General features: G+C 36.8%; 1 protein-coding gene across 2 annotated transcripts in view; it reads left to right on the top strand.

The window, feature by feature from the left end:
• Positions 1 to 23455, top strand: part of LRRIQ3 (leucine rich repeats and IQ motif containing 3) — a 154074-nt gene that overhangs the window by 41167 nt on the left and 89452 nt on the right. The window lies entirely within an intron of this gene.

Genomic DNA, 23455 nt, shown 5'->3' with positions numbered 1-23455 from the left:
CCAAGATCCATCCGACATCAGCAGTGGTATCCTTCCTTCCATGTCCTCTTCTGAATCCTGCTTGAATTTGGCAGTTACCTGTCAATGTACTGATGCAACCATTTTTTAATTATCTTCAGCAAATTTTACTTGTGTGTGATATTAATGATATTGTTTGATAATTTCTGAATTATGTTGGATCACTTTTCTTTGAAATGGGCACATATATGGATCTCTTCCAGCCGGTGGTCAGGCAGCTGTCTTCCAAATTTCTTGATGTAGATGAATGAGCACTTCCAACATTGTATTCATTTGTAGAAACATTTCAGTTGGTATTTTGTCAGTTCCTGGAGCCTTTTTTTTTTTTTTAATAATTTTTATTGTGCTTTAAATGAAAATTTACAAATCAAGTCAGTCTCTCACACAAAAACCCGTATACGCCTTGCTACACACTCCCAATTACTCTCCCCCTAATGAGACAGCCCACTCTCTCCCTCCACTCTCTCTTTTCATGTCCATTTCACCAGCTTCTAACCCCCTCCACCCTCTCATCTCCCATCCGGGCAGGAGATGCCAACATAGTCTCAAGTGTCCACCTAATCCAAGAAGCTCACTCCTCACCAGAATCCCTCTCCAACCCATTGTTCAGTCCAATCCATGCCTGAAGAGTTGGGTTCAGGAATCTGGAGGCTTGTTTTTTGTCAGTGCTTTCAGTGCAGCTTGGACTTCTTCCTTTGATATCATTGGTTCTTGATCATATGCTACCTCCTGAAATGGCTGAATGTTGATAATTTTTTTTGGTACATCTGCCAAAAAAAAACTTGTCTCGAGTCAGTTCCAATTCATAGCTACCTTATACGACAGGGTAGAATTGCCTCATAGAACTTCAAGGAAGTAATTTTTATGAAAGCTGACTGCCCCACCTTTCTCCTGCAGAGCAGCTGGTGGGTTCAAACTGCTGACTTATAGGTTAGCTGCTGAGTGCTTTAAACCATGTGCCACCGGGGTCCTTACATTGCATCTAGGCATTGTTAGTTTTGCAGCTGTATGTGTGGGAAGGAGGGTGATATAGATGTTGATATCTCAACATGTTGGATTTTAATGAGCATTCTTGTATCCCCAACATTCATTTTACCCCTCTTGCTACAGGGATTGGCAGCCCTATACCAGGTAGCTCATAGGAGTTCTTTGGGTACAGGAATTAATTTGTCTTTGGTTCAAGTGAGCATGAAGTACAGGGCTTTTTTTAGTAATCCTGTGTCATTAATTCTCTTTCTCCTGGGTGGTTTCTAAGCCCATTTACACAACATATGAGGCCCCTGCCTGCAGAAAGAGAACTTCACACAGATAAGTCTGGAGCCCCAATCAAACCAAGCCTGGAACTCTGTCACTGGAGTTTTTAGTTTTGTGAGCAGTAAATCCTTATTTATGATTAAGCTACCTTAAGTTGCAGATTAGTAAGTATGTTTTTCAGAAATGTTTGCTGAATTAGTATATGAATTATCTGCATGGGGCTTAATTCAATAATAACAACTATAAAATTAGAAGAATATTTAAATTATAGCCCTTTTATACGTAATTTCATTCTTTTAAAATTTATTTTTGTGGATTTATAAAGTGGAGTGAATTGTTGCTTGTACAAATTCCTTAACTAGTGATCATAGCCATTGTCACGTGTTTTCATTTTGAGATTATGGGAACATTAAAATAAAATGAAGTTAATTGCCTTGCCCAAATTTGAGTACTTTTTTGAGGGAAAGGAGTTTTTTTTAAACCAATTCATTTTGACAGTGAAATATTTATTTTGTTGAAGATGTACCATATATATTTTATTTTTCTTTATTAATCATGCATTTATTTTTGATGAACTTTTAAAAATTTCTGATACTTTCACTTTTATTTTCTGAACACTGATTATGTTGGATTTTGGAAAAGTCTCCTGAAATGATTGGCATTTTGACGTAAAATCATTATTCTCTGATACGATTGTCACGGCAGCAGCCAATGTTATTGTAAAATAACAAATTATCTGGGTTTAGTTAATACCTTGATTTTTATTTATCACCAGTGATTTTAGAATACTTTCATGGTTGATCAAACACAATGAATATATTACAGGAGGAAAAAAATCTCATTTGGAAAATTTTTTAGAATTTTCTGCTTATTTATACAGTAAGAAGCACAGAAAGCTTTAATGAGATTGAGTGCCAATAAAATTTAATTTTTAATTCTTGTTGGGTTTCAGCAATTGTTATAAAATGCTTCCACCCCCTTTTTCAGTTATTAAAAAAATACAGTAAAACCTGTGAAAGCCAAAATCTGTGTAAGGCGGAAACCTGTCAGAGAAGGAATACTATTTTCCACTACACAGAGAACAATAGAAGAGTAGTGACTGCATCCTGTTAAAGGTGGAAAACTTGTGACACCCCAGAAAACAAGGCAGTCCCATTGCATTCTGGCTCTCACAGGTTTCACTGTAATATTGAACTGTTTGTGTGTAACCAAGTATCCTTAAGTACTGTGAATTTTGGGTGTTATCCAAAGTTAGCAGCAGATTAGAGTCAACAGACACGGATTCAAGTTCTGACTTGGTTTTATATGCCAGACATTTTATGTAACCTACATCACTTAATCCTATAAACAATCCTAATAATCTAAGATTATAAAGCTAGCAAAGTATAGATATAGAATTCAATCTACATCTTATGGATCAAAGCCAAATGAAATGTTTTTATTATTCTGCTACCACTTGCTAAAACCTCGGGGAAATAGTATTTGTTTATGAAATTTTGATGTACGATTTATGAAATTATACGTGTCCTACCTGTCACAGGTGTGATGTAAAATAGGACAATTATTACTTTTTATTGATTGATTTATTCTACAAATATTTACTGGGTACCTACTATGGGCTAGGCACTGCCTCAATTCTGAAGTTATAATAGTGAACAAAACATTTAAAGTTACTTCCCTTGTGGAGTTTACATTCTAATGGAATTATTAGATTTAAAGTTACATAATGGAACATGTTATATAGTGATATGCTAACTTTATGTATTAAGACGTCACTTTGAGGACTAAAGTGTGCCCTACCCAAGCCATGGTATTTTCAATTGCCTCATATGCATGTGAAAACTGGACAATGAATAAGCAAGACCAAAGAAGAATTGATGCCTTTGAATTATGACATTGGCAAAGAATATTTACTATACCACAGACTGCCAGAAGAACAAACAAATCTGTCTTGGAAGAAATACAGCCAGAATGCTCTGTATAAGCAAGGATGGTGAGACTTCATTTCACATACTTTGGACATGTTATCAGAAGGGACTAGTCCCTGGAGAAGGACATCATGCTTGGTAAAGTAGAGGGTCAGTGAAAAAGATGAAACTCTCAATGCGATGCATTGACACCGTGGCTGTAGCTGTGGGCTCAAATACAGCAACAATTGTGAGGATGACACTTGGGCACCTGGGTAATGTTTCATTCTGTTATACATAGGGTCACTATAGCTGGAACTGACTTGACGACACCTAATGACAACAACATAGGTCTCTGTGTTGAATCTGAGGCTTGCTTCAAGCTGTATCCAAAAAAGCAAAATTTTCAGGTGATAGAAAAGTATCAATTTCATTTTCTTGAGCAATAAAATTTATAGAAAATATAGAGGTGTGTTGTGTTAAACAGGACTACAGAAATTGTTGTAGGTTAGACTCTGATCTGATAATTAACTTAGAAATTTGCATTGTTGATTATCAGGAAGTATTTGATATAGAGAAATCCCGGGAACAGGCCAAATACACTTGCAAATAAGGCACCCTGTCAAAGAGAGAAACAGTGATCGTAATCTAGGGAATTATACCAAAGGTCGACACTGGGAAGGTAGCCAACTGGACCATTCAACTTAAGGACCATTAAACTTGTTAGGGGAAAAAGAGAACAAAGATTTACTAACTGGAAGGCCCCCCAAATGGGGTAATAAATAAATGGTTAGAGTTGATTCTGAGGCCAAAACTTTGAACACTAGTATCCACTAACGCATTCCTTTTACGTACATCATGAATACTTCAGTAGTTTTTAAAATAATAAGAATTATCAGAGAATACTCAAAATAGTAATATCTCAACTTATGTGCTTCAGGAAGTGGTCAGCCTCATTTAAAGTTATTCACATAAAAGATACACTTTAAATAACAGGAATTTATAATACGCTTCACATGGTTTGATTTTATTAAAGTATTATAGGTAACTTGTAGTAACGCAGCTGTTGCTCATATGGAAGGTACCTTTGCTAATTGCAGAGCACATTTTGAGACCTCATTTTGGAATCATGAGATACAAAGTTATAAAAATCTGTTTGTTAGCATAAATCATGTAATTCTGAATGCTGATTTTTCTCAACAATGTGTATATTATTTATGTATAATGAAAATTAATTTAACTCAACTACTAATTTGAAGATAGCAATAGAACAAGTATTTTGAAGTAAATCATGTTTTAAACTATAAACTTAGGTCAACATTTGTATGAAAAATATTAGTAAGGCGAATTTTCCAGATATGGGCACAGATTTAAAATAATGTCTAGCTTTGTACATGGTGGATATCATCAATCATAACTGTAATGACAGGGACAGATTCAAGCCAATGTTACCTAAAATTTTCAACTTTAAAATCGACTTTCCTTAGTTTATTGCTGTTTTGGAACACAGATGTGCTTTGCTCTATTTCCTAATAAAATCATTTTATTATTTAATAATAAAATATTACTAAAAAAATAAAAAATGTTTTGTGATTGTGTGAACAATTTTAATAATTTACTATTATCAATAAAATAAATTATGCTTGGTCTTATATGTTCACCTTACTGAGTTGACTAATGGTTCTACTTAAGTTGTCAGAATTAAACTGAATCATTCCCTCTTTTTACTTCACATTTGCTCAGAATAATTTTAATTGTAGTAATACTTTACAAGATGTTTTAGAGTTTTGATTCCATTGGAATTCTGAATAAAAAATAGATTTCCATATTAGCCTTTTTTTGGAACTATTCTATTTTCAGAATATTTTTTATGTTTTGTTTCAAAATGAATTGGCTTCTGCATATATATGCAATCAAGTAATCTTTATTGCCATCTTATGCTCATTTGACTCAGTGGCAGAGAGGTGGCATAGAAAGGTAGGTAGACTCATTCCAACAGCCTGTGGGTCTTCCTGTACTTGAGGCAGGAGCAGCACATTGGTCAGCAGATTTCAACAGGTGCAGCATGGCATAGGTGCATGCCCGGACGATTCAGATTGTTACAGCAGGGTCTCTTTTCCTGCCTCCTCTTATCAATCCAGTTGAGTAGTTTCTGGCCATTCCATAAACAAGAATCATTTTAAAATATGTTGTTAGGTACAATTAGGTTGATTTCAACTCATAGCAACCTGTGTAACAGAGTAGTACTGACCCGTAGGGTGCAGTTTTTATGGGAGCAGATCGCCAGGGCTTTCTCCCACAGGGCCGCTAGCTGGGTTCGAACTGTTAGCCTTTTGGTTGGCAGCCAAGTGCGTAACCGTTGTACCACCAGAAACAATCACACACAAAGCATGGCACTTAGTAGGTCCCTGGGTGGTGTAAATGGTTTATGCTTCACTGCTAACCTAAAGGTTGGGAGTTTGAACTCACCCAGAGGCTTGCAGAAGAAAGGCCTGGCATTCTACATCCATAAAGATTACAGCCAAGAAAACCCTGTGGAGCAGTTTTACTCTGTAACACATGAGATTGTCATGAGCCAAAATCAACTGGAAGGCAATGGGTTTGGTTTTTGGTTTTAAACTTATAACTGTAAAGCCAGCTTTATAACTGTGACCTGTTGGCTTTAGCAACCTACTTTAGATGACAGTCTGTTTAACAAAGTCAGAAAATCCCATTACAGTGTAGCTTTTCCTTGTGGTGGATTGTGTGTGGGTGTGATTAACTCGCTGGTGGCATATCAGGGAACACTTTTAGGAGGAGATCATGCTGAGGAATACGTGGATCTCATTATCTTGGATGATAGGATCACTAATAACTTGAGAAGCGGTATTTTTTAGTAGACTAGAATGAGAATTCTTCAGGAGGAAGAAGTAGTGATTCTCAATTTACTCTCTCCAGGATTAAATGCTGAAATTGCTGTTGAGTTTATGTGCTGCTTATGTATAACAGTGGTAAACAGTGGTGGACTAGGCAATTTTTTTTTTAAAGCAACAAAACATGTCTGACAGTTTGCCAAAATAACTGTATTCTTTGAGGTGTTTATTCTTAGTTTTATATAGCTCATAATTTTGGGTAAAAGTGGCATAAAATTTTTCTAAAAATTAGAAATTTTGCTTACAAACTAAACACGTATAACTAATATATTTTTATAAATAGCAAATATTAGGGTAAATTACCAAAACCAAAACCAAACCCAGTGAGGTCGAGTCGATTCCAACTCATAGTGACCCTATAAGACAGAATTAGCAGCATGTTAAATACTAAGTATTCAACAAATACTTCTTGAATGAATTAACACCTACACTGGTATACTCAAAGCTTTATATTCACAGATTTAAAAATTTATAGAAATGACTCAATCAGTATATCTAGCCAGTCATATTTTCAGATACTGTTTCTATGGCAATAGAGGAAGACTAGATTTTTTTCAGAAAGTCGTAGCTATATTCCAACCAAGGTAGGTAAATCACTGAACTGCTAATCTAAAGGTCGGTGGTTCAAAACCAGCACGGAATAAAGATGTGGCAGTCTGCTTCCTTAGAGATTTACAGCCCTGGAAATGCTATGGGGTGGCTATGAGTCAGAATCAATTCGATGGCAATGGGTTTGGTTTTTGGTTTGGAATACTCTGGTGGAGAATATTCGCTTAGACCATGTTTTATAGATGTATGTGATATTGGCACCTAAGCACGATTATCTGTAGAATCATTAGCTTTTTTATGTGTGTTTTTAATTGATAATCTGTTGTATATTATTAATAAATTGAAGTATATTAAAACTCTACATATGTATATGCATACATGAATACAACAATATATTTTAAAAATCCACCGTTGACGATATACATTAGAACAGGCAGCAAAAATGGAGCTACAAATTTAGTTCTGCACATCTTGGCAGCCAAAGGAAACACAGTCCATGGTGTTCATATATTAGGTGCTTGCCGTGTCTTAGATGTCTGAAATGCTTTAGGTGTTGGAACTAAAAAAAAAAAAAAGCAAGTTGTGGCTCTGTCAAATAAAAACACATCCAGACTTATTTAGGGAGAAACTTTGTTCAAAATTTCTATTGCCATAAGGAGATACCATGATTTCAGAAATCTATAAGCATCTCAAAATTAAACAGAAAAAGACTTTGGTTGTACAAGATAGCAGGGGTAAGCAGTTAAGGAGAAGTTAGTTGAGGGGGAAGCAAACAAACTGCATAATCACGGTGGTTTCACACGAAAAGTGTCCCACTGAGGCTAGCTGATCCTAGGGTAAGGGGACATGTTCCACAATTTGCTCAGACTTGGGGACAGACAAAGGTCAGGGGCCTGTAGGGAGGAGAGAAGCCTGACTAAAGTTTGGTCAAAGCAAAGCAGAGGGTAAGAAACGGGCAACTATGAACACTTTTTTGTAGTTCCTAACTGGGGTTTAATCTTAAGGAGATAATAGTTTAGTTGGGGAAGACAGACAACACAGTATCTATTATGTTTGACAAATATTATAGTGGATACAGGAAACCCTGGTGGCGTAGTGGTTAAGAGCTATGGCTGCTAACCAAGAGGTTGGCAGTTCGAATTTGTCAGGCGCTCCTTGGAAACTCTATGGGGCAGTTCTACTGTGTTCTATAGGGTCGCTATGAGTCGGAATCAACTCGACGGCAGTGGGTTTGGGTATAGTGGATACAAATATTCAGCTAACTGTAGGGCACAAAATTAATTCTGGTTGGGAAATGCTGTCAAGGAAGACTTCACAGAGAAGATGTTACATAAATTGAGTATTTAAAAAATATTACAATGTCAGCAAGCATGAGATGTATATGTGTGTTTGCATGGGATGGTGACTGATGCCAGAGAGAGTAGGGTTAGTAGTGAAAGATTTAATTATAGTCAATACACAGCATATGTAAAGCCACTGAGGAAGAGACACATATTTCAAGTTATATAATAATGAGTTATTTGGTGTGAGTATAGCTTAGGGCAGGAGAAATAAGCATAATTGCATTACAATTAGAAAGCATGCTCTGTATGATTTCAGTTCTTTGAATTTTATTGGAATTTTCTATATTACTTATGCTTTTCACATGTTCTTGAAGGGAATGTGGCTCTGCAGTTATTGGCTGGGATGTTCTTGATATTTCCATTTGGTCACTGGGTAGGTGATATTCAAATCTTGTATTCCTTATTGATTTTAGGACTGCTTGTTTTACCAGTTACTGAGAGACATATCTTTCACTGTGATCACGGATGTATCTTTGTTTCCTTATTGTTATCAGTTGCCATTCAGTCAGCTCCAGCTCATGGCAACCCATTACAACAGAAGGAAGTGTTGCCCAGTCCTGTGCCAACTTCATGATCGTTGATATGCTTGAGTCTGTTGTTACTGCCATGGGGTATTTTGAGTGCCGTAAACCTAGGAAGGAGCCATGGTGGTGCAGTGGTTAAGCATGTGGCTGCTAACCTGTAGGTTGGCGGTTGGAACGCACCAACTGCCCAGCAGGAAGAAGTTGTGGCAGTCTGCTTCCGTAAAGATTTATATCCTTGGAAATCCTATGGGACAGTTCTACTCTATCCTATAAGGTTGTTTTGAGTAGAAATCAACTCACCTGCAACATATTTTAACCTAAGAGATCTCATCCTCAAGCACGATATCAGACAATGTTCTGTTGTGATCCATGGGGTTTTCATTAGCTAATTTTTGGGTGTAGATCACCAGGCCTTTTTTCCTAGTCTGTCTTTATCTGGAAAAAAAGGAAGTGCCTCTAAAACTTGTATACCATGGGCGATCCTACTGGTATTTAATACTGGTGCCATAGCTTTCAGCATCATAGAAACATCCAAGCCACCACAATATGATAAACAGACAGACGGGTGGTTGTATTTCCTTAGAGTAGGTAAATTTTTGCTTTATATATTTTGAGGCTATGTTATTAGTTGTATAACAGATTTTATTTTACTATCCTTGTGAAATGACCCTCACCTCATCTACTTAAACTTTTTTTTACTACCTAAAATGTATTTTATCAAACACTGTATTTACACCAGCATAGTTTTTTTTTTTTTTTTTTTAGTGCTACGGCTGCTAACCAAGAGGGCGGCAGTTTGAATCCACCAGTTGCTCCTTGGAAACTCTATGGGGCAGCTCTACTCTGCCCTATAGAGTTGCTATGAGTCAGAGTTGACTCCACAACAGTGGGTTTTGTTGGTTTTGAGTTAGTTTTTGCTTGAGCTAGTTTTCGCTTGGTATTTATTTTTCCATTCTTTTTGTTATAAATCATCTGTGTATTTATCTTTCATGTATATAAAAAAAAAAACTCTTAAAAAATAACATGTAGTTTGGGTTTTTTTTTTTTTAGACCAGCCAAACAATGTTCATATTAATTAGCACATTTGACTGTTGACATTGAATGCTATTACTAATGTTTTGGGTTAAATTCATTGTGCTATTTTGTGCTTTCTGTTTGTCCCACCTGTTCTGAGAATATTTTCCCTTCATCTTTCTTGCTTTCTTTCGTATCAATTTATATATTTAAAAAAAATTTTTTTTTACCTATTTTCTCCCTCTATTTTGAGACATACATTCAGTATTTCTATTCTTGAAGTGGTTACCCTGGCAAAATATACTTAATTAACAACATCTGAATTTTATCAATGTCTTGACCATTTTCCTGGACCATGTAAAGACTATGGAACGCTGTTCCTCTGTTCACTCTCTCTCCCAACTTTTATGTTCCTGTTGACATGTATTTTAATTTTATCTCTTTGAACCCCACCAGACATTATTATTGTTGTTTTTTACACAGTCAATATTTATATTAGGAAATGTTACCCTTTTCTTATAGGTAATGCCAAGCTGTTACAAATATCTAAGCACAGAGGAGATATCATCAGATGTTGCTCTACAAGTTGTACGGAGTACAGATTGTAGTTAGGAAAGACCAAAGACAGGGGGTTTAATTGGTAGTCTACTGAGATAGTTTAGATGAGTCATGAGGGCTTAGATTAAAATATAGCAGTAGGAATTGAAGGAAAGGTATTTATGAAGTGCCGCATAGAGACTTGTGAGCAACTGGGTAACGGTGGTTGTGGTAGGGAAAAGGAACGGACAAAGGATGCCACCAAGGATTTTGGTTTGTGGGATTAGATGTATAATGGCCAGCCCTTGAACCTTCCCTTCCTCCTTTCTTCCTTTTTTTCTTTCCTCCCTTTTCCTGAATAGGTTGAAGTCAAATTCTACTATGTTTTTCAAAGAAAACACAATTCTGTTGTTAACTAGTTAGGATTTTATATATACATTGTTTATAGTTCATACAAAGTTGCTGAGTATATGAAATCTGAAGTAACAATTATTAATCTTGTGATGTTGATTATTTAATTAAAAGAAAGCGTCGCAAATCATATAAACCAAAAAAAACAAACCTATTGCCATTGATTCCAATTCATAGCAACACTATAGGACAGAGTAGAACTGCCCCATTGGGTTTCTAAGGCTGTAAATCTTTATGCAAGCAGACTGCCACATCTTTATTGCTTGGGGCAGCTGGTGGGTTCTAATAGCCAAACTTTCTGTTAGCAGCTGAGCACTTTAACCACTGCACCAGCAAGGCGCACATAAACTATATAGGAGTGATTAAAAATTTTTTTAAATAAAGGATATTTTGAAAATGTGATGATTTTCCCCCTATAATTATGTTAGCATAAAAACCAAACCAAACCTGTCATTGTCAATTCCGACTCATACTTTTTACTAAATATATGTGATTTTTATTTAGACAAAGACCTGTCTCTTTCTGGTTGCTGTTGTGTTGTTGTCAGTTGATATTGAATCGGTTCCAACTCATACCAACCCTATACACAACAGAACAAAACAATGCCTGGTCCCACACCATTCTTACAATGGTTGCCATGCTCGAGTCTATCTTTGCAGCCACTGTGTCAATCCATCTCATTGAGGGTCTTCCTCTTTTTCTTGGACTCTCTACTTTATCAAGCATGATGTCTTGCTTCACAGACTGATCCCTCCTGATAACATGTTCAAAATATGTGAGTCTCGCCATCCTTGCTTCTAAGGAGCATTCTGGTTGTACTTCTTCCAAGACATGTTTGTTTGTTCTTTTGGCAGTCTATGGTATATTCAGTATTTTTCACCAGCACCACAATTCAAAGGCATCAATTCTTCTTCAGTCTACCTTATTCATTGTCCAGCTTGTGTATGCATATGAGGCAATTGAAAACACCACGGCTTGGGTCAGGTGCATCTTAGTCCTCAACGTGACATCCTTGCTTTTCAACACTTTAAAGAGAACTCTTGTAGACGATTTGCCCAATGCAATGCATCTTTTGATTTTTTGACCGCTGCTTCCATGGGTGTTGATAGTGGATCCACATAAAATGAAATCCTTGACAACCTCAATCTTTTCTCCATTTTTCATGAGGTTATTTATTGGTCCACTTGTGAGGATTTTTGTTTTATGTTCAGGTACAATCCACAGTGAAGGCAGTGTTCTTTGATCTTCATCAGTAAGTGCTTCAAGTCCTCTTCACTTTAGGCAAGCAAGGTTGTATCATCTGCAAATACCAGGTTGTTAATGAGTCATCCTCCAATCCTAACGCCCTGTTCTTCTTCATATGGTCCAGCTTCTGGGGTTATTTGCTCAGCATACACGTTGAATAGGTATGGCGAAAGGATACATCTGACGCACACCTTTCCTGACTTTAAACCGTGCAGTATCCCCTTGTTCTGTTTGAATGCCTGCCTGTTGATCCATGTACAAATTCCTCCCAAGCACAATTAAGTGTTCCAGAATTTCATTCCCTGCAATGTTATCCATAATTTGTTATGATCCACACAGTCAAATGCTTTAGCGTAGTCAGTAAAACTCAGGTAAATACCTTTCTGGTATTCTCTGTTTTCAGCCAGGATCCATTTGACATCAGCAATGATATCCCTGGTTTCTTGTCCTCTTCTGAATCTGGCTTGAATTTCTGGCAGTTCTCTGTTGATACACTGCTGCAGCCGCTTTTGAATGACCTTAGGCAAAATTTTGCTTGCATGTGATATTAATGATAATCCTCCATAACTTCTGCATTGGATTGGATGATCTTTCTTGGGAATAGGCATAAATATGGATCTCTTCCAGTCAGTTGGCCAGGTAGCTGTCTTCCAAATTTCTTGGCATAGAGGAGTGAGCACTTCAAGTGCTGCATCCGTTTGTTGAAACATCTGAATTGGTATTCCGTCAATTCCTGCAGCCTTGTTTTTTGTCAATGCCTTCAGTGCAGCTTGGATTTCTTCTTTCATTACCATCGTTTCTTGATCATATGCTACCTCCTGAAATGTTTGAATGTCAACCAAAACTTTTTGGTATAGTGACTCTGTATGTTCCCTCCATCTTCTTTTGATTCTTCCTGCATAGTTTAATATTTTCCCTATAGAATCCTTCAGGATTGTAACTTGAGGATTGAATTTTTTCTTCAGTTCTTTCAGCGTGGGAAATGCTGAGCATGTTCTTTCCTTTTGTTTTTCTATCTCCAGGTCTTTGCACACCTTATCATAATACTTTACTTTGTCTTCTCAAGCTGCCCTTTGAAATCTTCTGTTCAGCTCTTTTACGTCATCATTTTTTCCTTTTGCTTTAGCTATTCGATTTTCAAGAGCAAGTTTCACAGTCTCTTCTAACACCCTTTTGGTCTGTTCTTTCTTTCCAGTCTTTTCAATGACCCCTTGCTTTCTTCATGTATGATTTCTTTGATGTCATGCCACAACTCACCTGGTCTTTGGTCATTAGTGTTCAATGTGTCAAATCTATTCTTGAGATGGTCTCTACATTCAGGTGTGATATACTCAAGGTCATACTTTGGCTGTCATGGACTTGTTCTAATTTTCTTCAATTTCATCTTGAACTTGCATATGAACAATTGATAGTCTGATTCGCAGTCGGCCTCTGGCCTTGTTCTGATGATTCGGAGCTTTACCATCTTCTCTTTGGATTTAATTCCTGCGTATTCCATCGCAGTCGGCCTCTGGCCTTGTTCTGATGATTCGGAGCTTTACCATCTTCTCTTTGGATTTAATTCCTGCGTATTCCATCTGGCGAAGTCCATGTGTATAGTTGCTGTTTATGTTGGTGAAAAAAGCTATTTGCAATGAAGAAGTTGTTGGTCTTGCAAAATTCTATCATGCAATCTCTGGTATTGTTTCTATCACCAAAGCCATATTTTCTAACTATCTGTCCTTTTTCTAACTTTCGCATTCTAATCATCAGTAATTATCAATGCATCCTGATTGTTGTACTTGCCCCTGGCAATTGAAAACAAAAGCAGTCATGAATGCAAAAAACACACATAAATATTACAACATTTAAAAAAGACATTTTTAACAATTGGCAGGAAAAGGATTAGTGTATTTTAATGTTAGACTCGTTGCTGTCGTTTAATGTTAGAAGACACGTATAAATAAGGAACCAGGATAAAGATTAGAAAATGAGATTCTAAAAGATTACTCTTCTAACCATTTATGGTTCGAGTTCCCGTAAAATAAATGAACTAAATTGGTTTTCCCTGTCAGCCTTGACAACATCTACTGACTGGCAGTGAAGAGAGAGGAAATGATGAAGGATAAGGGGATTTTTAACATTCAGTTAGGAAAAATAATTACGAAGAACAAGCTTCCAAACCTGCCTCTTAGCAATTGACTGAAATGACCAAAGTAAAAGCAAAAATTTTGAGTGGTTAGAAGGTGGATAGACCTCTGTGGTGCTCAAAATAAGGAATAACATCAACCACATAACCAAAAGCCCTGAGAAATTTCTTTTGATTCTAATATATATTGAATTAGATCTAGTTATCCTGCCTGAATACTTTTAGAATTCTTTACTCTTAAAATTGCTGATCAGCTGCACACTAGGGTGCCAGTGAGCTCCTCTGAAAAGCTGACCACTAGTGTGCTACTGAAAATTTCTCAGGAACCACCATCTGGCATGCTTGCAAAACTCCTTGGTCTTATAGAACAAATTAGAAAGTGTTCCTTTCCCTATTTTCTGGTGAGTTTATGAAGGTTTGGTATAATTTCTTTCTTAAATGTTTGGTAGAATTCATCAGTTAAGCCACCTAGGCCTAGGCTTTTCTTTATGAGAAGATTTTTAATTACTAATTCAATTTCTTTACTTGTTACAGATCTATTTAGATTTTCTATTTCTTCTTGAGTCAGTTTCAGTAATTTGTGTCTTTCTAGGAATTTGTCCATTTCATCTAAGTTGTCTAATTTGTTGGCATACCACTGATCCTAGAATTCTCTTATAATCCTTTTTATTTCTATAAGGTCAGTAGTACTGTAGCTAGCCCTTTTTATTTTATATTTTCGTAATTTGTGACTTCTCTTTTTTCCTTGGTTAGCCTAGCAACAGGCAGCAACAGGTTTGTCATTTTCAAAAATATTTTGAAAGGACCAACTGTTTGTTCCATTGATTTTCTCTGTTGTTTTTCTGTTTTCTATTTCTTCGATTTCTTTCTATTCTGTTATTTCATTCTTCTTGCTATGGGTTTGGGTTTCCTTTTCAAGTTTCTTTAGTGGAAGTTTAGATTATTGATTTGAAATTTTTATTCTTTTCTAATATAGGCATTTATAGCTATAAATTTTCTCCTAAGCACAGCTTTATCTATCTTGTCATGTTGTGTGTGGTTTTTTTAAAATTTTTTTTAATTCATTGTCAATATTTTCCAACTATCTTTGTGATTTCTTCTTTGACCTATGGGTTATTTAGAAATGTCTTGTTTAATTTCCAAATATATTTGAATAACCCAAATATCCTTCTGATGTTCATTTCTGGTTTAATTACACCATGGTCAGAGAATGTTTGATTTCAATCCTTTTATATCTAGTATAACATTTTAATTATTTTGTCTTTTTTTTTTTTTTTTTTGTATTATTTTCTTAGTGGCTACTCCTTGGAAACTCTATGGGGCAGTTCTACTCTGCCCTATAGGGTCGCTATGAGTCGGAATTGACTTCGACGGCAGCAGGTCAGGTACTCTATTTATTACAGTAGCAGAAAAAATATACACAAACACATAGAACGAGGTCTGGGAGGAGTCTCAGCACAGAGTTCCTGTGTACCCAGGGAATGTTCTTACTACCCAGGAAGCATCAGGTCACCTCTATCCTCCAAGGCTTTTTATTGGCCATACCACATGGCTATGACAGATTACATCATGCCTCTTGTTCTGGTCAGCCTGCACTCATTGGCCTCAGTGTAACCAGACTCTTATGAACCAGGAAAAAAGGCCAGATTGTTTACTGAAAGGGGGTTTCAGATCTTGCCTCAGATTGGATAATTTCTCTTGATCTATAGTCAAGTTCACTGATTCTTCTGCCAGCTCAAATCTGCTGTGGGGCCTCTCCAGTGATTTTTTTACTTCAGTGATCCTATTTTTCAACTCGAAAATTTCAATTTTTTTTAAATAATTTCTATATCATTACGTATATTCTCCAATTGATGAGTCATTGTTTTCATGTTGCTGTTGTGTTGTTAGGTGCTGTTGAGCTGGTTCCAACTCACAGCGACCCTATGTACAACAGAGTAAAACACTGCCCAGTCCTGCATCATGCCCACAGTCATTGTTACGCTTGAGCCCATTGTTCCAGCGACTGTGTCAATCCATCTCATTGGGAGTCTCCCTCTTTTTTGTTGACCCTGTACTTTACCAAGTATGATGTCCTTCTCCAGGGAATGATCTCTCCTGAAAATATGTCCAAAGTATGTAAGACATAATCTTGCCATCCTTGCTTCTAAGGAGCATTCTGGTTGTACTTCTTCTAAGGCAGATTTGTTTGTAGTCCGTGGTATATTCAATATTCTTCTGCAACACCACAATTCAAAGGCATCAATTCTTCTTTAGTCTTCTTTATTCACTGTCCAGCTTTTGCATGCATATGATGCTATTGAAAATACCATGGGTTGAGTCAGGCACAACTTAGTCTTCAAGGTGACATCTTTGCTTTTTAACACTTAGAGAGGTCTTTTGCAGCAGATTTGCCATTGCAATTCATCTTTTGGTTTCCTGACTGCTCCTTCCATGGGTGTTGATTGTGGATCCAAGTAAAACGAAATCCTTGACAACTTCAGTCTTTTCTCCATTTATCATGATGTTACTTACTGGTCCAGTTGTGAGGATTTTGGTTTTATTTATGATGACATGCAATCCCTACTGAAGGCTATGGTCTTTGATCTTCATCAGTAAGTGCTTCAAGTCCTTTTCACTTTCAGCAAGCAAGGTTGTGTCATCTGCATAACACAGGTTGTTAATGAGTCTTCCTCCAATCCTGATGCCCTGTTCTTCTTCATATAGTCCAGCTTCTCAGATTATTTGGTAGGCATACAGGTTGAATAAATATGGTGGAAGGATACAACACTGACACATACCTTTCCTGACTTTAAACCACGAAGTATTCCCTTGTTCTGTCTGATCGTTTTCATACTTACTTCTAAGTCTTTAAACATAATTTACTCTTGTTCTTTCAATGTATTTATCATATCTATTTGGAAGTCTTTGCTTGCTAAGTCCAACAACATCTGCACTTGCATAGAGACAGTTTCTATTGACTATGTTCATTTCCTGTGTATGGATCACACTTTTGTGTTTTTTTGCATCCTAGTTTTTGACTCAAAATTAGCCATTTTATATACTATGTTATAGCAAATCTGATTTCCAGTCTCCTAGGGATGATTCCTGTTGCTGCATGTCTGTTTGTTTGTTTACAGATTTGTCTGAACTCATTCTCTAAAGTCTGTTTCCCCCACAGTATGCACGAACTGATAGCTCAGTTCCTTTTTTTACATATTTATTTTTTTAGGCTTGGCTTCTTAGGAATCACCCCTGGGCCTGTACTAAAATAAGTGACCAGCCAACGATTAGTCAGAGGTTGTGCTTAAATACCTTGAAACAGTAAGTCTTCCACACCTTTCCAGTGGATTTGTGTGCACTTGGGGAATGCATTCATGGTTCATACAGTTTACAAGTCTGTCTGAGATTTTACTATCTGTGTTTGCAGGGCCAAGGGATGCATAGTTTGCTAGGAACCTCTTTAGACTCTCCTGAGCATGTGCATACGGCACTCAGCTTTCCAGATAATCAGGGATATGTGACATCTTATTAAACTCCTCTTGGATGATCTTGTTCCTTGGATCTCTCTGTTTAAAATTTGGAGCATCTGCCAATCTATTGCTTGCCCTGCTGAATATTGAGACTTTACAGTAATTACATTGTTGTACTTCCCCAATTGCTTGCCATTGAGATTACTACTGTTTCAACAACATTCTAGACTCTGGTACAAATAAAGTTAGCCCGTTCCAGCTGTGAAGCTGCCAGTCCTCCCAGCCTGCCCTGCCCAGTAGAATTGTTGCACCAAGTAGGTGGGATGGCGGTAGTGGTGGCAGGACTAAAATTCTACAGACTCCCTCTGCTCTTTGAGATTTAGTACATTTTATTTAATAAGAACTGCACAATTTGTTGTATGACTTTGATCCACTTCTAGTCTCTCTCTCTTTTTTTAAGACAATTGTCCAGTTTTACCTTTTTTGTTTTTTTTGGGAATGAGGAGTTGCCAAGTTACTCATCTATTCAGAAATCCCACAGTTTTTAAAAATTGGTTTTTGCAGATGAAATACTCTCACTTCAAAAAAATTAGAAATAAATCATGAGAAGGTGAAAAATGTTCCCTTGGAAATTAAGAAATACTTTTGTAAATCATTGAATCAGATAGAAATTGAAATCTAAACAAAAAAAAAGTTAAAAAGGGTGTAATTTCATACAAGACAAATAGGATATTGCTGAAATTATAGTTACAGAAAAATTTAGAGCTTTTAAAAAATTTTAACTTAAAAAAGACAACAAAACTAAATGTAAAAATGTAGGATAGGAAATTAATAGTGCTAATAGCTGAAAAAAAAATCTGTAACTAGGAAAAAAAGACTGTATAAAACTAATATCAATTAAATAGATAGACCCACCCAAGTTAAAAAAAAAAAAGTGAGAAAAGTAGTAAGAAGATAAATTTGATCCTGATTATTGGTAGGTTCTGTATTGGCAAGTGCACCTATTCAATAAAATTTACTTATAACACCAAAATTAATATCATGGTGTTTTTGCAGTCATTTGTAGATATGTACAGAGTGATGAAGAATTTGAGTCACCCAACACACATGTTCTCAGCTGAGATTGAGTAAAGTGACACTCTGCCTTCTTATTTTAGACCTCATGCAAAGTGTTGTTTTTTGTGGTGTATTTAGTGCCACATTTTTTACATTTATGTGCTTCTTATTGGTTATTTCTCTGTTTAAAATGGCCTCTAAGCGTAGTGCTGAACTGCTGTCTAGTGTTCAGAAGCACAAGAAGGCTTGGATGTACCTTAGAGAGAAAATACACGTTTTAGATTGGCTTCATTCAGGCATCACTCATAGTGTTGTTGGCCAAGAATTTAATTTTAATGAATCAGCAATGCATATTAAAGAAAGTGTTTTAAAACAGAAAAACACACAAAAATAAGGTTATGTGTTGATCAGTTGATGAAAATGTTGTGACCAGAGGATCATAGAAACCTAACTCTACAGCTATCTGGCCAACCAACTGAAGAGATTCATATTTATGCCTATTCCAAAGAAAGGTGATCCAACAGAATGTAGAAATTATCGAACAATATCAATAACATCACAAACAAGTAAAATATTGCCAAAGATCATTCAAAAGTGGTTGCAGCAGTACATCAACAGGAAACTGCCAGAAATTGAATCTGGATTCAGAAGAGGACATGGAATAAGGGATATCATTGCTGATGTCAGATGGATCCTGGCTGGAAGCACAGAATACCAAAAAGATGTTTGCCTATATTTTATTGACTGTGCAAAAGCATTTGACTGTGTGGATTATAACAAATTATGAATAACATCTTAAAGAATGGGAATTACAGAACATTTGTGTTCATGAGAAACCTGTGCATAGACCAAGAGGCAGTCTTTGAAAGAGAACAAGGAAATACTGCATGGTTTAAAGTTAAGAAAGATTTGTGTCAAGATTGTATTCTTTCACCATACTTATTCAGTCTGTATGCTGAGCAAATAATCCCACAAGCTGAACTATATGAAGAATGGGGCATCAGGATTTCAGGAAGACTCATTAACAACCTGCAATATGCAGATGACACAACCTTGCCTGCTGAAAGTAAAGAGGACTTGAAACACTTACTGATGAAAATCAAAGACTGCAGCCTTCAGTATGGATTATACCTCAACATAAAGAAAACAAAAATTCTCACAACTGAAGCAAGAAGCAACATCATGACAAATGGAGAAAAGATTGAAGTTGTCAAGGATTTCATTTTACTTGGATCCACAATCAATGCCCATGGAAGCAGCAGTCAGGAAACCAAAAGATGCATTGTTTTGGGCAGATCTGCTGCAAAAGACCCCTTTAAAGTGTTCAAAAGCAAAGATGTTTCTTTAAGGACTAAGGTGCGACTGATCCAAGCCATGGTGTTTTCATTCGCCTCATATACATGCAAAAGCTGGAGAATGAATAAGGAAGACCGAAGAATTGACACCTTTGAAATGTGGTATTGCAGAAGAATATTGAATATACCATGCATTCCCAGAAAAATGAACAAATCTGTCTTGGAAGAAACAGCCAAAATGCTCGTTAGAAGCAAGGGTGGCAAAACTTCAGCTCAACTACTTTGGACATGTTACCAGGAGGGACCAGTCTCTGGAGAAGAACATCATGCTTGGTAAAGTGGAGGGTCAGTGAAAAAGAGGAAGGCCCTCATCGAGATGCATTAATACAGTGGCTACAGAAATGGGCTCAAGCATAACAAAGATTATGAGAAAGATTCAGGACAAGGCAGTGTTTCCTTCTGTTGTACGTAAGGTCACTATGAGTTGGAACCGACTCTACTGCACCTTACAACAACAACAATATTAATAGTCTCTATTTGAAGAGACGTTGTCATCAGACCTTCTTTTATGTATTTAAACTTGCTTTTGCTTGAAGTCTTTGTTTAGTTTGTTATCTGTCAAAGGCAGTTTCTGTTGCCTGCTCATTTTTTGTGTATGGGTTACACTTTCATGCTTCTTTGGCTGTCTCGTAATTTTTTGTTGTTGTTGAAAACTGGACATTTTAGATAATACATTGCAATAATCCTAGACACTGGTACTACCCCAGGACTTACTGTTTGCTTGGTTATTTGTTCAGTGACCTTCGTTGAACTATATTAGTGAAGCCTGTTTCCCCAGAATTGTTAGCCACTGATATCACTTCTTAGAGGGTACACTGTGGGGCATGTGCACAGTCGCCTTGGAATGACAGTGGTTTTATCAGTGTTCTCTCTTTGTCTGCTTCTCTATCTATTAAGCTGTCTGCCTTCTTTGGTATAACACCAGGCTCAGCCTCTGCTAATTGCTGACTGATCTCTCTATTGTTTTGACAGTGGCCTGGTACACAGATTGCTCCTCTGTCTGATCAATTTAAATTTGGGGCCCTTTACAGAGGTCATTTTTGAAGCCAATGTTTGAGGTTTATTCTGATATGAGAAGGGCTTTTCTTAGCTGTCTCTTTTCCTGGTCTCTGTGGTGAACTTCTAACTGGTCTATGGGTTAGCTTTTTGATCTTTTGAAGCTACCAAAGCCAAACTAAACCCATTGTGTTGATTCTGAGTCATAGCGACCCTATAGGACAGAGTAGAACTGCCCCATAGGGTTTCCAAAAAGCAGGTGGTAGATTCCAACTTTTGACTTTTAGTTAGCAACCAAGCTCTTAAACACTGAGCCACAAGGGCTCCAGTGCAGCAAGCTATTAGCCTCCTCATAATTATTTGCCATCACAATATCCATTGTTTTCAAGAGTGCCCTCAGGCTTGAACTTCCCCACACGCTGCTCCAAATAAAGTCAAAGAAAATCCATAACTCTAGGGGAAAAAAAAAAAGCTTTTGTGCCACAACTCTGGAGCTGGTACTAGAGACAGTGGCCCACTTCTCTCAGAAGTGAGTCATTTTCCTTCATATGCAGAGTGTTAAGCAGGTGCTGGCAGACATTAGCCTTCTCAGCTTGCCTCTCCTGCTGTGGAATCTCCACTCTGTAAGCAAGCTGGGGGCAAGGGTAATCAGGGCTCCAGTATTCTTGACTTACAGCACCTGAGCTAGAGCTTCTGTCTTACTAGTAGGGGCTGGCTGGAGGAAGATATCTCCAAACCTCTCAGCCTCTGCAATACGGAGCTGGGCAGGGGGAGTGAGAAATGCTGGTGCCTTGCTTCTCTTGAGGAGTTGTTGTAGCCCTCAACTAGGACCAGGAGGAGACAGATCCTGTGCTCTTGGAGTAGAGTTTACATCATGCTGAATTGGGGTGGTGGAATGGAGGGAGGAAATGAGCTGTGGTTTAAATGCCACAGAAATTTGCTGTTCTTACTGAGATTTAGTAGATATTCTTATAGAAATGTTTCTTCTTTTGCTGTATGCCCTTTGGACAATTTCCAGTGAATTTTAAATTTTTTTTAAATAACTTTTACTAGCTATTGTTGTTTCACTGGGGAGAGGATCTACGAGCTCCTTGCATTTCCATTCCAGAAATTTTCTCCCCAAAATGATCCTTTTTAAAGCCACTCTTCTGCTCAAAACTGTGAAATAACTTTCCATCTCAGTGACCGTGTGTTTCTCAAATATGTCAAGTGTGTTCTTGCCTCACTAAGCATGCTTTTTTCCTTGGCCTTTTATACTTGCTCTTTGCTGTGGTGTAATTCTCTGAGATTTCCACTACACCTTATGTCTTCTCAGAGATACTATCCCAGACCATCCTATGTAAAAAGCAGTTCACTTATCCTTCTCACTCCATATTCCCCTTGTGCTTCTTTATTTTTCTTTAATAATATAACTGTAATAACTATTTGCCAAATTATATATTTAGTGTTTTATTTCTATATTATCTATCTGTATGTATTATAGAATGTAAGCTCCCAGAACCTCAGGATATGATATCATTTGGAAATAGGGTCATTACAGATGTAATTAGTTAAGATTACATTAGGTTTGGAGAGTGCTAAGAAACAACTTATTTTAAAAACTGATAAAAGGAAAGAGTTTAAAAAAAGAGTACATTAGAGTCATTAGGATGGGCCTTAATTTCTTTATAACTAATGTTCTTATAAAAAGAGGAGAAGAGGCCTAAAGACAGTTATAGAGGGTAGAGAGCCATGTGAAGACAGAGACAGAGATTGGAGTTATGGTACCACAAGCCAGGGAATGCTAGGGCTACCATCAACTGGAAGAGATAAGAAAGAATCTTCTCCTAGAGCAGTCTAACAGAGCATGGCCCTCTGACACCCTGAATTCAGATTTATAGGCTCCAGAAATATGAAATGATGATTTTCTGTTTTAAGTAACCAACTTTGTGGTTATTTGTTATGGCAGCCCTAGGAAGCTAGATTGTCAATAGAAATATGTTGAATGAAGGGATGACTAGATTGAGGCCACTTGAAACCTCTGAGAAACAGGACAACTGTTTTCTTTGAAGTAATTTTGTTTTACTTCTATTATTGAATAATAATGGTAATGGTAAAAGTCCTAACTGGTTAATTATTTTAATTGAATTATTTTATTTAATCACATAGAATTCTTACTGATTTTTGGTAAATCTCCATGGTATTGAAGTGGTTTACTTTGATTCTCTCTTACAGAGATTTTTAAATATTGTCTTTTCTGCATCTGTTTATGTAATCATACTCTTTTCCTCCATTAATTTGCTGATGTAATGAGTTTAGCAATACTTGATCATAGACTACTTTGTATTCTTTGGTTACATTGCTGGATTATTTTTACTAATATTTAGAATTTTTGGATCTATAGTCAAAGATGGGAGCCATTGTCATGCAGTGGTTAAGCATTTGTCCGTGAACCAGAAGGTTGGCAATTCAAATTTACCAGGTGCTCCTTGGAAACTCTATGTGCCAGTTCTACTCTGCCCTACAGGGTTGCTATGAGTCAGAATTGACTGGACAGCAGTGAGTTTTATTCAAAGATGAGATTGTTCTATGGTTTCTTTTTATTGCCTCCTTAAACCAAATGGGCATCCAGTACAGCCTTGAGTGGGTTTAGTAAGAGAAGACATCTTTGCCTTGATTTTCATCTTAGGATGGCAAGCATTTAGTATTTCACCATTAAGTTTTATATTAGTTTGTAGATGCCATTTATCAGGTAATATTTTAGATATATCAGGT

Source organism: Loxodonta africana, chromosome 3 (genome assembly GCF_030014295.1).
Source record: "Loxodonta africana isolate mLoxAfr1 chromosome 3, mLoxAfr1.hap2, whole genome shotgun sequence".
In the NCBI taxonomy this organism is placed as follows: domain Eukaryota; kingdom Metazoa; phylum Chordata; class Mammalia; order Proboscidea; family Elephantidae; genus Loxodonta; species Loxodonta africana.
The sequence above is the reverse complement of the archived record's forward strand: the minus strand, read 5'-3'. Positions and strand labels throughout refer to the sequence as shown.